Source organism: Ahaetulla prasina, chromosome 1, assembly GCF_028640845.1.
Source record: "Ahaetulla prasina isolate Xishuangbanna chromosome 1, ASM2864084v1, whole genome shotgun sequence".
NCBI classification, from domain to species: domain Eukaryota; kingdom Metazoa; phylum Chordata; class Lepidosauria; order Squamata; family Colubridae; genus Ahaetulla; species Ahaetulla prasina.
In genome coordinates, this window is record NC_080539.1 from 177,313,827 (window position 1) to 177,330,264 (window position 16,438).

General features: G+C 35.7%; 1 protein-coding gene across 12 annotated transcripts in view; it reads left to right on the plus strand.

Moving 5' to 3' along the window:
- WDPCP (WD repeat containing planar cell polarity effector) overlaps positions 1–16,438 on the plus strand; it is a 262,122-nt gene that overhangs the window by 231,690 nt on the left and 13,994 nt on the right. The window lies entirely within an intron of this gene.

A 16,438-nucleotide genomic window follows, 5' to 3' on the forward strand; every position in this document is an offset into this window, starting at 1 on the left:
TGTGATGTGTCATCTAAGGAATTTCAAGAGGAATAGTTTTTCTAAGCTTGAAAATAAGTGTTTTAACCAAATAATGGTTCTAGAAAATTCATAGATATGGGGAAGATATAATCTACAGCCAAATTTTCAAACATAATAACCAAATGTTAATAATGTATAATTTACCCACTCAAGTTCTCTTATAGCCAGACTTTATGAAAATAGAAAATTTGTTTTGCAAATAGGCTGTCTAAAACTATTCTAAAGTGTGACACAAAGTGAAAATGCTGGACTATCAAAACAGTGCACAGGAATTCCTGAATACAAATTGTTCTGTCTAAATCCAGCCCATGTTATTTAATTAGATTATTAACTTGGAGGAGAGTCTTTGCTAAAGAGGATAGGTGAACAGGAAAATGTGCCCTTTGAGCAATTCTAATAGTTGATACTAGCTTTATACTTCTACCTAATTTACAAGGAAAAAGATTTGCCTTAGAAATTCTAGAGACCAATCAAGCTAATCCCATGAGAAGAGGTGATTTTGAAGAATGCTAAACTTGTGAAAACTAGATAGAAGCAACAATGCTTACAAAAAATAGAAGAGGAAGCAAACTCCAATTCCATTCATTCAGGCAAGAAACATGGTTCAATGTCTTTAAGGAAATAACCTTGGAGCAGAAAAAAGTCAAGTTGGATTTTCGTCCTGGAGAATGATTGGTCAACTCTGTTCAGTACCCTTTCTTGGGAGAAATCCCAGAACCTCAAAGTCCCAGAGCTAGCTTATTTAGCTAGTATAAAACCCTGGAAAAAGCAAGATTTTTCTCATCCTATCTATGAATATTTCATGACTTGTTTCTTTCTTCAGTTACCTAATTTAAAACAATATGCATTTTATCAAAGACTGAATCCTGATAAATTACAGTATATAATGTTTTTAATTAGGTTACCAGGTAGTAAAAGAATATATATTTGCTACATAATTACATTAACAGATAGCTTAACTCAGTGGTGGGATTCAGCCAGTTCGCACCACTTCGGGAGAACCAGTTGTTAACTTTCTGAGCAGTTTGGTCAACTGATTGTTGGAAGAAATCATTAGGGCAGAGAACCGGTTGTTAAATTACTTGAATCCCACCACTGGCTTAACTGGAATTATTTGTTAGATTATTGCATTAGGTAGAATTGGGGCACTTTTGGGAAACTTTGGCAATCCTATTGTAATCCCATGCTCTTAGAACATGGGAACATTGTAATCTCATGCTTTTAGAATACGTGTCAAACTCAAGGTCGGAAGCTGGATCCAGCCCGCGGGGAGTTTAGATATGCCCCGTGGGGCCACCCTGGAAATAGCAAAGGACCAGCCCACAGTGCCTCTGCCAGTAAAAATGGAGATTGTGAGGACCACCCGCAGCCTCCCAAGCTCTGTTTTTGCTGGCAGAGAGTTGCATGAGGCCATTGCAGCCGAAAATGGAGCTCAGGAGCCCATTTTCACTGGCAGAGCAATCGGGCCACCACAGGCGCCCCCGACACGAGTGAGGTGAAGCTGACCATGCCTACCCTGGCCAGACCTACCCCAGCCCCCCAAGGTCAAACACAATCCTGGTGCGGCCCTCAATGAAATTGAGTTTGACACCCCTATCTTAGAACTAAATTTTTATCATGACTGTCTGAATTCAGACTCTTACATCGGGATAATTCAGCTCAGAATAAGAAATTATAATGCATATAACTCTGATATATATTAAAATGATTGTCCCTGATCATTTTAATTATATAGTGATTACTAATTTACATCCATTAGAACATTCTTAGAATTGCAGTGATTGTATTCTGAAAATGAGAAAAGATAATTGTGTGAAAATACGTACAAAAATGTTTGCATTTTTTAAACAATTATGCCTTTACTTGGCTAAAAGAAAACACATCTGATTAAAATATATTTAATTTAAACAATTGAACAAATTAATCAGTTTATTATGACACAGTAGTAAGTTAAATGACTTGGAGTATTTTAATGTGAAGAATTACAAAATTGTTCGAAGAAGCCAAATTTAAATATTTAGTCAGAATAAAGGATGGTTGTCTTACGGATAATTCTGCAAATAGTGTATCTACATGATACAAAGTCATTCAGCACATTTATAGCAATTTTTATCACTTATTTAAAACAAATATGAAGGCAGAGTCTTTACAGCTGTAACTTTTGTTTCTGTTAATTGTTTTATTTTACCACCTTTCAGATTGTTTAATCTTCAGAATATCAATACTAAATTGAATTTATTTTTAAATTTCCTAATTATTTTATAAATTAAGATTGAAAATATCTACACAGCAACCAAAAACAAGACATTAGTATTAAATTATTACCTAATATTAGAAGTCAGTCAAACAGATAGCTCAGTTTTTGAATAACAATATAAAAGACATAAAAATATATTAATGATGTTACAATTAACAGAGCTGTTATCTATCCCAGCTATGTATATATATCAGAGCGATCAACTCTCAGCATGCCCAGAATGGCAGCAAATGCAACAGCTGGTTTGGAATAAGTGAACACATATCATCATCAAAAAAGGCCCCCAATAAGACCATTAAATCTAGCATATAAAATCTAACAGCTTTGCTGTCTACAAACAAGTACAGAATTCAGCATCATTAGAAGAAAAATGTTCTTACTACTGAAAAGAGTTTTATACTTACTTTATGGTGTGTTTTTGTTGACTTATGTAGTTTAGCACTCAATTCTCAAATGGCCTGAATCTAGCACAGTCTGCTACCTTTTATGCCATTATATTTTCAATTATTGTTTTAAGGATTAGGAGGGGGCTGTGACTTGGCTGAAGCAGTGAGGGAAGATAATTCAAATAATGCTATAAATCATAGCAAACCTAATAGATTATTTAATTTGGAGGAGCTCAAATAATTGTGCTCAAATGATTGTGCTTTTTCAAATATTTTAGCATATTTCCAGAGCTACTTTGGTCTAGTAATTAAGGCACTAGGCTAGAATCCAGGAGAGGGTGAGTTCTTGTCCCGCCTTAGCCATGAAAGCCAGCTGGTAGACAAGAGATAGGCATAAGTGCTGAAAAACCAGTACTTGTATCTGCTTTAGTAAATTTAGTAACCACACCCTTCTTGTAAATTATAAACTGTCAATCATGGTTATAAAGAGATGTTTAAAGCAAGTTGGGTTCTGATATCTAAACCACTTTCATGTCTAAGGCCTTAAAAGTGCATTTAATATATTTGTATTGTCTTCCCTGACGAAGCATATTTTCAGCTAGCACTAAAAGGCAAGTCTAGACTTTAAATGTACACATCATCCAGTAATGGTTAGGAGATACTATCTAAGCAATACAAAACCTGTATACTCTATGTGCAAAATCACATTTTCCACTTTCATAAATTATCCATTCTTTTGTAATAAATAGAATGCTGTGTTTTATAGAACTACCAATTGCAATTCAGAAAAAAAGCATTCAAGAATTTTCCCTCGTGAGTAAATAGTAACATAGGGCATATATGCATTGCCAGTTTGTTTCCTTACAAGTGGGAATCATCAACTGTTTATGGAGGGCATAAGCACATGGTGTTGTCTCCTCCTACTTAGTTTTATTGCAACCTGCTTTCTGTTTGAGATGAAAGTAGTATACTTCTGCTACATCCACATTTACTAATGGTGTACAAGTGGTTAAGTGGTTATTGTGTGACTGTCATTAAAGAATGGCTAATTTGATATCCAGAAGAAATTGTTTTTAATTATCTTTATATATATCTACTAGTGCATCACTGGACTTAATGATTTTCTATTTTTGTTTGTTTGTGCAGCATACGGGTGTTAAACTCACTGCGTCATCACGTGACGTATCACATTTTTTCCCTTAACGGAGCTGGGGTGGGCATGGTCTGCACGTGACACATCTGGCCCGTGGGCCACCAGTTTGACACTCCTGGTATAGAATGACAATATTAGAACATAGGGCCTAGTTTTAGTAAAGACATTCTACTAGCTTCTTGCTCTGGTACATCCCAGCAATGAGGTCCTTTTTAGTTTGAGAACGTTGGCATTGCACTTAAAATCAGATGGTAGTGAATTCTTTTCCAATGAATTAAATATTTCAGTCAAAATCTTAAAATGCAATTTTCAGCAAAATGTATCATTTTTTTCTTCATTTGTGCTATGTTGATAGATTGCACAGTTTTTTTGGTTATAACTATGGATGTTACATAGTCATTTTAACTGTATAAATTAGGATATTTAAATTGATCTTTAAAACTACTTCCTTAAATGTTGGGGAAAAATAGGAATTAATATGAACAATCTGTTTACTATGGAATTTTAAATCATAATTTTAAAATCTGATTTTAAAAAACCATTATTATGCTAAGCAACCAGTTCAGGGCATCTACTGCTTACATGGGCTAATTAAAAAGAGGGTGCCACCACTGAAAACATCCTTCTGATTACATGGACCAAGTACACTTTGAACAGAGTCACTAAGTTGACTCTGAGTCTCAAGACAAGCATCTATCAGAAGCACTGATACATCATTATTATTCGTGCAGAATAATGTTTTGACATATCTGGAACTGCACTTTTGAGTTGGACCCAAATATGGAGTGCCAACCAGTCCTCTTGAAGGAGCACTGAGATCACATCATCAACTGAAGTACCAGAATGATCTTCAAAGATAAGTCTATTGCAGTAATCCAATCATGGCATTACCAGAGCATATATAACAGATACTATTCAAACTTTAATTATATTCAGGCAAGTGATTTAAGAAATTCACTATCTCAGCTGAGTTAGATGAAAAGTTAAAGCTAGCATTATTTCATGCCATTAAATATTTTAGTAGTGTTCATTGATTTTAATGTTTAATTTTGATTGGTTTTACTGTGTGCTTGAAATTTATACAAACGGAAAAATGGCATATGGTTAAAAATAAATAAGAATTTATTATAACTGCCCAGCTCCCCAGATGATATTTACAACAACTTCCTGCAGATATTAGATAGAATGAATAAGTGAAATTACAAAAGAGTCTGAGAGCCATCAAATAAGGTAAGGTTAGATGGATCTATCTAATGATCCATCAGGCTAAAAAAGAATGAAATGTACCATATCTGGCAATATTGGATCAATTGGTTTCTACTCTGCCTGGCTTTCTTTGCCTCATTACAGCAGGATTTAAAAAACATGGAATCTGTCATGATCTCTTTGGATGCCTTCTCAAATAAAACAGTTTCTAGAACAAACATTTAGATACTAATGAAATTGAAAAATTAATTTAAAAAAGTATAGTCTATAGTCAATATAGTATATAAATAATGTTTATATCTTGGAATTCACTATGTACTCAAATTATGCTTCAAACTATACTTAAAAAAAATATTTCCCTTTCTTAAATATTCTATAAGATTTGTTATGATTAAAAGTAAAAAAAATTGTCACTTTGAAATTTGCAGTCATCACATATACTTCAACATTATCCACCTGAAGAACAGATATTTTAAAGAATCTGCTATTTATATGCTCTTTACCACTAACTTTCTCTTGCTTTCGTTTTTGTTGTTTTGAGCTTACATGAATTGGATTTAGTGCGTTCTAGGATATTATATTTTAATTGACAAATATATAATAAGCAAAAACAGTATTTAAATTTCAGTTTTAGTTGTTTTATTCTAAATCTAAATTTGACTTACACACTGTATGTTACATATTCAAATATACTCCTAACCTTTTTGCTAAAAAGTTATTGGCAGAGAAAAATATTTCTAATGAGATAACATATTTTCATAAGAATATGCTTTATATTCTCATGTTTCAATGGTCACAGAATTTTTACTGGATCAAAAAGGCATTGTAATTTGCTGCAAGGTTAAATGTTAAGTTTCAGTCTTATGACGATGAATTATCAAATTAAATTCCCTTGCCCTGCTTAACTCCCTCGCTGCATGGCTTCACTATAATTACTTTAGCCATTTGGTAATTTACTAACTACTCTTCCAAAGTGACTTTGTGAAGGACAAATCAAGAAAAAGCCTTGAGGGGTACAGGTGGTCAAGATGGTTTAACTGGAGTCATCTGTGAGGTCTTTATGTCTGCCCACATCCTGATAGCATATCTGGCAAGGCCTGCATTACTGACAAGCTGGAGATTGTGAATACCTGTAGGTGTTAGGTGTTTTAAGTCTAAAATAGTTTGGAAGTAACAAGAAAGGTTGAGCATCTGGGTCAGATTTCAGTTACTTGTCAGTTAAATGTGTGCACTGGGCCATTAAAAATTTGACCAGGCATATCTTGACAGTTAGGTCTTTCATGTTTCTTTCAGAAAATAGCTGTAACGTAAAAAAAAGAACTATAAAGCTTATATATATTTAGAGGTCGACACAACTAGGAAAAATGTTTCAAGTATCAGTTGTGTTTATTGCCTATTAAGACTTTCATTTTGGAAACTCAAATATACAACTTTAAAAAAGGTATAACTTCTTTCTGTGGCTGTAAAAACTGCTTATGGCTAAATGTCTTTGTTTCATCTACCTTCATGACGCATATATAATTATGATTTTTTTTCATAATGTTCATATAGAGCAGTGATGGCGAACCTTTTCGGCACCAAGTGCCGAAAAGGGAGTATGTGCGCACGCATCATCAAGTGCCCAAAAGGGAAGCACTTTGTGCATGCACGCTTCACGCACACTCACACATCAGGACCGCGACCAAGAAGAGGAGCTGGTCCTCCTTCTTTCTGGACACTTCCAATTCCGAAATTTGAGGAAGCTCCATTCCCGGCTCACAAACCAGCTCTTCCGGTTTCCAGCACTGCCGCACGCACAAAGGCCAGCTGATCAGCGCATGCATATGTGTGCCAGAAACCCAGAAGAGGAACAGGAGACGTCGTACATGCCAGGCAACATGGCCCACGTACCACTTCGGGCACGTGTGCCATAGGGTCACCATCACGGATATAGAGGCTATTAAAATATTGCTCATATGCTCTTGAGTGCAATAGGGGGAAAAAATCAAGTTAACCACTTCTTATAATGAAAAAAGTGTCGTCTTGTTCCATCATAAAGACTGATTTAAGTATAAATCTTCCTTAAATCTAAACTGAAGTGTACATTTTCTAAATTCTCAGGATATTTCTTGTCCTACATGAAATAGGTATTACATGATTTCTAGGAGTTTTCTGAAGATAAATGAAGTAAGATGGGTTTTTTGCATTAGGAAAAGGTATAACTATGGAAACTGTTGTACTTTTTAAACATGTTATATAAGGAATCAAACTCCCAAGGGATGAGATTCATCAACTAAGATATTTATTCAAAGACCATTCCCTGGGAGATTATTTGTGTGTCTCTGCAGAGAGAATCAGAATCTTCTAGATGAGAATGTTCAAATTATAGAATTTTTACCCTACTCGTATCCTTCTAATGCTGCTATTGTTTTAATATAATCTACGATACAAATTTGAGGATAAACTCCACTAATTTACTTTATTCTGGATATGATTAGAGAACCAATATGATTAGCATATCAGAAAGAAAAAACCTAGTTGGAGAATATATTTCATCAATTATTTACTCTGGCTACCAGCATGTAACTGGTACATTTATAAACTGTATATTTATTTGTATATTTATGTCCTTTATATTCTGGGTGTAAAATTAACAGAAAGAATGAACACATAACCAGTAAATATGCCCTTTAATAAAAAAGCCATAAATTGGATAAATGCAGATTAAATATTTAAAGGAGTATTAATAAGAGAGATTCCAGTGTTTTTATTAGTGGATAAAGGTTAGAATAGTAATCAATTGTATGTTCTTGAGAGTATAACATAGCTGAAATTCCAGCATAAATAAACCACATCACTGGTTGCTGACCACCTCAGAATAATTTAGGTGGTAATCCAGAGCAAGGCCTTGGCAAAGATTTTAAAAATCATGCAGATGTAGAACATAACCCTGACATAAAAGCAGTTACTTTTTCAAGTCTTTTTCCCAAAAGTAAGGTTTTAAAATAAAAATCTATACCTGAATTTTATTGGAAGTGATTTCGAAACAAAGGTTCTTTAGACCCATTCAAGTCAGGACTCTAAACATTTTGCATAATTTCCATAAAATTGTTCAGGGTAACCTCATCAGTAACATACTTTCATAGAGTAGGTGTGGCTGGGAAACATAAGCTACAGTGAGCCACATCAAGACTGATTTATCTTCTTATCAAATAAATAAGGTGAATCTCTCTGGAAGAAATTGAAAGCTTCTACCATCAATAGATGGTTACTCACCTGAAAGGTAAAGCTACCCCTGTCCAGTCGTGTCTGACTCTAGGGGGGTGGTGCTCATTTCCATTTCTTAGCCAAGGAAGCCAGGGTTGTCTGAAGATGTTTCCGTTATCATGTGGCCAGCATGACATACGCCAAAGGCCAGGGTTGAAATCTAAAATTTTTCCCTACTGGTTCTGTGGGCGTGGCTTAATTGGTGGGTGTGGCTTGGTGGTCAAGTGACTGAATGGGCATGGTCAATAATAATAAATAATAAAAATAATAAAGTATACAAAACTTGGGAGGCACCAGTCTACTTTCTTTAAAAATAGAGGCCTCGGTCTACCAATTGCCTTTTATTGACAGGCCTCAGTCTACCTTCTTTAAAAACAGACCCCGGTCTACCAATTGCCTTTTACTGACAGGCCCCAGTCTACCTTCTTTAAAACAGACCCCAGTCTACCAATTGCCTTTTATTGACAGGCCTCAGTCTACCTTCTTTAAAAACAGACCCCGGTCTACCAATTGCCTTTTACTGACAGGCCCTGATCTACCTTCTTTAAAAATACTACAGCGCTGATCAGCTGTAGTGTGGCCCTTTGAAGTGCCACGGCAGTCATTTAAGGCCGTTTGCAGCTATATCACCACCGAGAGCTTCAGGGACAGAGAAGAAGAACAGCGAGGCGTGGGCAGTGAGGGGGGAGCCAGGGATTTTTGCTACCGGTTCTCTGAACTACCTGCCCCCATCGCTACTGGATCGCGCGATCCGGTCCGAACTGGGAGCATTTCAGCCCTGCCAAAGGCCCACAGAACACTGTTACCTTCTCACCAAAGTGGTACCTACTAATCTTCTCTCATTTGCACACTTAACAGAAGCAGGACTCAAATCTGGGCTGTCAGCTTTTCAGCTGACAAGCTCAGCATCTTTAACCACTGAGCTAACGCACCCCTTAGTCACTCTACTACATGCATTATATAAAGACACCTGTTTGAGGATGAGATGTACTACAGCTGAGCATCTCTCAGACATATAGTATAATTAGCAAGGAGTGAGTTCCGGCTCCATTACTCTTTAATTAATATAGAAATTCAGCTGCCAGTACCCTTATCAAGAGAAATTTTTATTTTCCTAAACTGGACAGCAGACCCATATCCATACTGCTTTATGCAGATGATACAGTGATGATACAACAAACTAGATCTTGAACGGATCATGGCAACTTTGGCCCATTTCTATAAAGAACATTCATTACAGATCAGTTATGAAAAAATAAACATTGTGTGTTTTGCAAGGGGTTTTAAAAATTGTATTGCACCCTTGAATATCCTAAAATAAAGTAGATTCCCCAATTCAAATACTTCAGCTTACGTTACGCTACTCTGGGAAGCATCATATGCAGACTGAACAGTTGCTTCAAATGTGTAGAAGAGTTCAGCAGCAATTCTTTCTTCTCCAGAAGTGCTCAGTCAGACCAGTTCCCCTGAAGCTTTCTGAAGCCAAGACAATTTTCCAGCTCATGTAATGGAGCCCAATTAAGCCCAGTTATTTGTCAGAGTTTGTTGCAGCACACACAGACAATTCAGCAGGATTCAAAACTTCTTTATATATATAATAACACATAAGGCAAATATACAGTACCCATGCTGATTTTTCCAATGTGGTAGAGAGAAGAGATTGTAAGTAGATAGAAACACAGGCTGGGGACAGCAGGGACAAGACTTCTCCTATATATAGAACAGTTGAGCTAAGCCACATCCAGGCTCCTAGCTGTCTGAACCACCAAACAGCCCCAATTGGCTGACCTTGTTGCTATGCCTAATCCAGCTCATGAACTCTTATACACTGACAGTATTAATTATCAGAATTTGGAAAGGATACAGTCCAAATTTCTAAGAAACCTATTCCAAGTGATGAAATGCATATTTAATGTTGTTCTGTGGGTGGAGGTAGGACTTTCAAAAGTTGAAACAAGGACATATCTCTCTCTATGTTTAAATACCAGCTAAAGTTTTATTTCGAATTTCAAGGGCTGATGCATCTAATATTAGTGGAATATATATGATAAATATATGCCTGGAAATTCCAAATTGGCAAAAAATTATTTAAACCTTTTTTAAAGAGAGATGCTCATACCCTTGGATCAAGATCAGGCAGTGGCAGTGCTTAAGCAAAGGATCCTTGATATAAAACTATAATCAGAATATAGTAAAATTTACTTAAGATACTGTAGGACAGAGAAGCAGTTATTAAGTGAGTTTTGCCCCAATTTATGATCTTTCTTGCTAGAGTTGTTAAGTGAACCACTGCAGATAAGTTAGTAACACTAACTTAAATTTGTGCTTGTTAAGCAAATTTGGTTTCCCCATTGACATTATTTGTCAGAAGGTCACAAAAGGTGATCACGTGACATCGGGACATTGCAACTATCATAAATATGAGTGAGTTGTAAGCATCTGAATTTTGAGTCATAATATAAAGTCATAAGGCACTTTTTTCAATGCCTTTGTAACTTCAAACAGTCACTAAATTAATGACTGTTGTAAATCAAGGACTACCAGAAATGTCTAGAAGTTTAGAGTTCATTCTGAGCTAACTTGCTTGTGTTTTACTTGTTGAATAAAGAAGAACTGGGGAGAACCCTAACCCTTCTGCACACACCACGGCCCCCACATGTGCAGCAGAGACCAGAAAACCAGCTGACTGGTGGGAGGCACGCATGCATGTGCGGTGGAGCTGAACTGGGACGATAGGTCACATGCTCACAGAGAGGGCGCTGCATGTCACCTCTGGCACGTGTGCCATAGGTTCGCCATCACGGCCCTATTCTATAACCATGCATTTGTTTTTTCTTGTCTAAATATAGAACCTTATTTTTCTCACCATTGAATTTCATTTTATTAGGGTCCAGTGTTGAAGTCTGTCAAGATCATTCTACATCTTGAGTCTATCTTCTGGAGTGTTGGCTATTCCTGCCAGCTCGTATCCCCTCATCTAAAATTGTTGATGAAGATATTGAAGAGTACTGGGCCTAGGACAGAGTCTTGGAGTACATATTTCCCTCCATGTAGATATAGTTAAATAATACTTCTTTGGGGGGGAAATAGCAAAATAGTGCAAGCTTGATTTAAATTCTTTACCCTTTGTGCCTTATTTTACTTTGTACATATTTTATTTTGTAGGTTGCATTCTATAGGTTATATTTAGTCTAAATTGCTGACCTCTAATAAAAAATTGTTTTGAAGTAAGGTAAACCAAGGATATTGCTCAAAGAATTTGCTTCAGCTGATTCTTAAGATAGCATAGCCTCAGTCAAGCCACTAAGGAGATGCAGCCTAACCAAATGAGAGGGTAAAGTATTGAATAAGGAACCTAGATTAGTGCCTTTAACAATTTGGTTTGAGTAATTTCTAAACTGGAAATATCCCTATAGATGCACATCTTCATATAATATAGCATTGAACCTAGTGCACCCTTCTTAAAGTGATAGTCAAAATCCCAAAATCTCTACTCAAAATCCCAAAATCTTCAACCAAAAACTGTCTACTATTGACCTCACCCTATTCCTAAAAGGACTATAAGGGGCATGCATAAGAGCACAAAAGTGCCTACCGTTTCTGTCCTATTGTTCCCTTTATTATATCAAATTAGTATAGTTGATGCATATTCTTTACATATATATATATGTATATGTATGTATATGTATATGTATATACATATACATGTATATGTATATGTTTTCTGACAAACAGCTGCAATCACACATTGCTCCCAGAAGCACAAATCTGAAGCCTGAAGATGACGAATGAGACTTAAACGTCAAGACACTTCAATTTCGGAGAAAACCCGAATAACCAAAGACCTACATATATATATATATATATATATATATATATATATATATATATGTATGTATGTATGTATGTATGTATGTATGTATGTATGTATGTATATTCATTCTTCATGATATGTTTTTTTACTTATGACAATGTTTGTGTATACTGTTGTGACAAAATGAAATTTAAAAAAAATAAATAATATCGTCACATTTTGACACCACTACACCAAACATTTTAGCTGGAGAACTCTTCTAGTGAACATATAATCAAATGACCTGAAATTATTTAGGGAAACTGAAGAGCATCAACTAACTATAAATTAGTGCCATCTTCCTGGTCCTGTCATCCCTTTCACAGTCATTTGGGGATAGACTCACATGTCTTTGAGATTGACAACACTGTGGTCAGGATTACTAGTCTGAATCGGCATCCTGTCTCTCTGAATGAGTTTCTCTACAGAAAAAAAGGAGCAAGTACTCAAAGTTGAGATATTGAATAAGGAACAAAGATTTTATGAACATCTTATCTTGACCTGTTTTCTACTTTAGCAAATGGATAAACTGGTAAATTCACATGTTTCTTCTCCCCCTAGAAGTGGGCGAAGATTTCCCAGGAAGAATCTAGCCAAAAACGTACTGCTCTTCTACCAAAGTTATTTGGAAGATTAAGTAATATTTGGCAGATGATTTCAGCAAACATAGTTGCTAGTGTTTCTCAGTTGTAAAATAGATTTTCCATAATAGATAGGTATAGTATATCAGACTCTACATTAGTTCAGGCTTCATAGATGACGCAGTGGTTAGAATGCAGTACTGCAGGCTACTTCTGCAGACTGCCAGCTGCCTGCAATTTGGCAGTTCGAATCTCACTAGGTTCAAGGTTGACTCAGCCTTCCATCCTTCTGAGGTCAGTAGAATGAGGAGCCAGATGGTTGGGGGCAATATGCTGACTCTGTAAACTGCTTAGAGAGGGCTGTAAAGCACTGTGAAACGGTATATAAGTCTAAATGCTATTGCTATTTCTTTTTATTTCACTTTTTCTCCCCAGGAAGATTGTTATTGTTGAGTTCTACATCTTGCCACCTTTCTTTTGCTAATCTAGAAATTGAATATCTTTCATGAGTATAGGTTTTAACAGTGATATAACTATCTATATCCAGACTACATCTAGTAACAAAATCGGCCCTACAATATGGGAAACCTTGGTTTGGTGAATTCAAAATACTATATAACTATGAATCTTCTTCATGGATTTAGTCACTCAGCTTTCATTTCGGAAGGAATAAATAAAGTTGTCAGATACTATATAGCATAATTAAGATGCAATTGCTATTTTTAATTTTTTTAAAATTTAAAATTTTAAAAATTAGGTAGTATTGACAATTCTGTGTCTTCTCATCTCATTATTGCATTTATATATTACAGGTAGTCCTCAACTTACAACAGTTCATTTAGTGACCATTCAAAGTTACAGTGGCACTGAAAAAAGTGAATTACGACCATTTTTTATAGTTACAACCTTTGTAGCATCCCCATGATCATATGATCAAAATTAAGATGCTTGGCAACTGGTTCATACTTATGACCATTGCTATGTCCCAAGGTCATGTGATCACCTTTTGCAACCTTCTGACAAGCAAAATCAATGGAGAAGCCAGATTCACTTAACAACCGGGTTACTAACTTATCAGTTGCAGTGATTCACTTAACAACTGTGGCAAGAAAGGTTATAAAATGTGACAAAACTCATTTAAAATGTTTCACTTAACAACAGAAATTTTGGCCCAGTTGTGGTTGTAAGTTGGGGACTCCCTGTATTTCTCTAGAGTTTTGATACATCATCTGAATGGCCATTTCGAACCCTTTGGGCGTTGTTTCTAAAGATGCTATTTTTGAATTGGGGCTCTGCCTGAAGGTGTTCTCTTTTTCATTCTTCATTTCTACAGTATTAATTTTGTTTTGAACCAAACTCAGAAAATTTCCTTCCATCTTTCTGTCTAAAGCAGCAGATTTTAAGACAAGGTGTTGGCATCAGTTGTGCAACTATTTGTGTTAGTATTGAACAGAGAAGCTAAATTAAGAAATGTATCTTTCTAATTTATTTCAAAATAAACATTGAAAAAGCGTCTCAATTCACAATTTCCAGATGTCTGAAGGATAATAATGATTATCCTTGGTATTATCCAATGGTATTAAGCCATTGACAAACATCCAGTTTTCTTATTCTGTTAAGGGAACAGCAGTCTCTCCTACTTGCAAAAACAATGTTTCCATGGATATGGGTATAAGCAGCTTTCTTTTCTGCTAGTTAGGCCTAAAGAGGGCTGAATGTCTTTTCATCTTAAACAGTAAATGTGATTCCATGCCTCTCATGAGTCTTTAAGAACAGAAAGTTCCAGTAATAGCTATTTTGAACAAGTAGTAAACAAAATCAGATTTAATGACTCATTTGGGATATATCTGCAAAACAGATGTAAATACCACCACAGTTTGTAAGATATATTTCTGAATATTTTGAATTTTACAAAATCAGCATGAGGTATTCTGATTAAATGTTTGCTTCAGCATTTTAAGGTTTATTCTTGCCTAAGAAGGTTTTGCATTATGAGTACTGTGTAAACATCAGATTATACAGAATTAACTGCACTTATCATGTAGAGTACAAAAGATATTTTTAAAAATGATTTATCTTCACTTATCAAGTGTGTTTTCATGCCAAAAAAGCTGTTTTATACAAGAGCAGCTGTTACTTTGTGCATATTTAATGGTTCCTGTTAAGTAGACTTGTTAATGATGCAATATTAAGATGCCAGTTTCATTCTTCTGTGTCATAATATACCTTTGAAATCAATTTCACTTTAGAAAGTAGAATGGAAACTTGAGAAAACAAATTGTTCCCCATTTCTGGGCACAGTGCCAACACAAAGAAGTGTATCTGCATTACCATGTGCTAAACCAAACACTGAAATTCTAAGACTTGTCAGAATCCCCTGTTGATCAAATTGCATGTGGTAAGCTTTTTGTGAGAATAGGTGACTGTTTTTTACAGATAGGCTAATGTTCATCAACAGATTAAAGGAGAAAAGTTGCATGCATCACCTCTCAGTATAAACTATATGTAATTCATTCTGATAGAAAATAAGACAGTGGGTCTCTTTATATCAGCAATTATAATTTCTACTATCTTAAATTCTAATTCTATTTTTAAAAAACTTCTATAAGAAAATAATAGATCATTTCCATTTTGGGAATTATTTATTTTTAGGTATTTTCAGTAGATTTCAAATACTTCTATTTCCTAAGCTTGGTCCAGATATAAATTCACCTAAAGCAAGAATGGGCATTATTTATGGTGAAGAAGTTATCATAAATAACTTCTTATGCTACCTTAGCATAATAATTGAATATACCGTATTTTTCGCACCTTTTTCCCCCTAAAAGGGGGTGAAAATCTGGGTGCGTCTTTTACACCGAATGTAGCCCTGCCCACCCACTGGCCTCCACCCTTTGGCCTCTGCCTCCCAGCAATTTACTTCCTTGCAGCTATCAGCAAGAAGAAACAGCCCATTTCAGCTTCAGCACAGCCTAATTAGCACAAGTTGATTGTGGGTTGGATTGGCCTCCCGACTCTCAGCTGTTTTGTGGGAGGCCCTGCTGTTTGCTTCAAGGAGGTAAATTGCTGGGAGCAGATTTTTTTTTTCTTGTGCTAATCAAGCTATGCTGAAAACGAAAATGAAAGTAAAGCAGGCTATTTGCTGTTTGCTGCAAGGAGGCAAAATTGCTGGGAGGCAGAGGCAGATTTCTTTTCCTCACCAAAAAAGGTAGGTGCGTCTTATAGTCCAGAGCGTCTTATACTCCAAAAAATAGGGTAATTGTTGCTCACAATGTTAGGCATGCTTTCATATGTTTGTCATCTAAGACAATATGTCATAATCCCTTTTTCTGAAGTCTACATAGGAAAAACAAGATACCTTTTGAATAAGAAAATAAATGGATAATAATCGAACAGCAGATCTCAAAATGGAAACAAGACAATGGCACAATTGTCACTGGCCTCAAATAGTGGTGGAACAGGAAACCTTGGCAGCTGAATTACAAACAATTAAAAATTGCAATCCGTTACTGAAGATTTGAACAGAATAATGAGCTCTTAACCTATAATCTTCGTTAACTGATAAAGTGGCACTCAGTCTCTTCCTCTCAGTTTCCACAATCATGTAAAGCTGCTAATTTGTTTTCCCTCTCCATTTCTCCCTCTTCCACTCCCTAAATTTAAAGTCCTGTAACAGCAAACCCACTCTAAGCATCTGAAGAAGTGAGGTCCTGTTTGTAATATCTTATGCCCTAG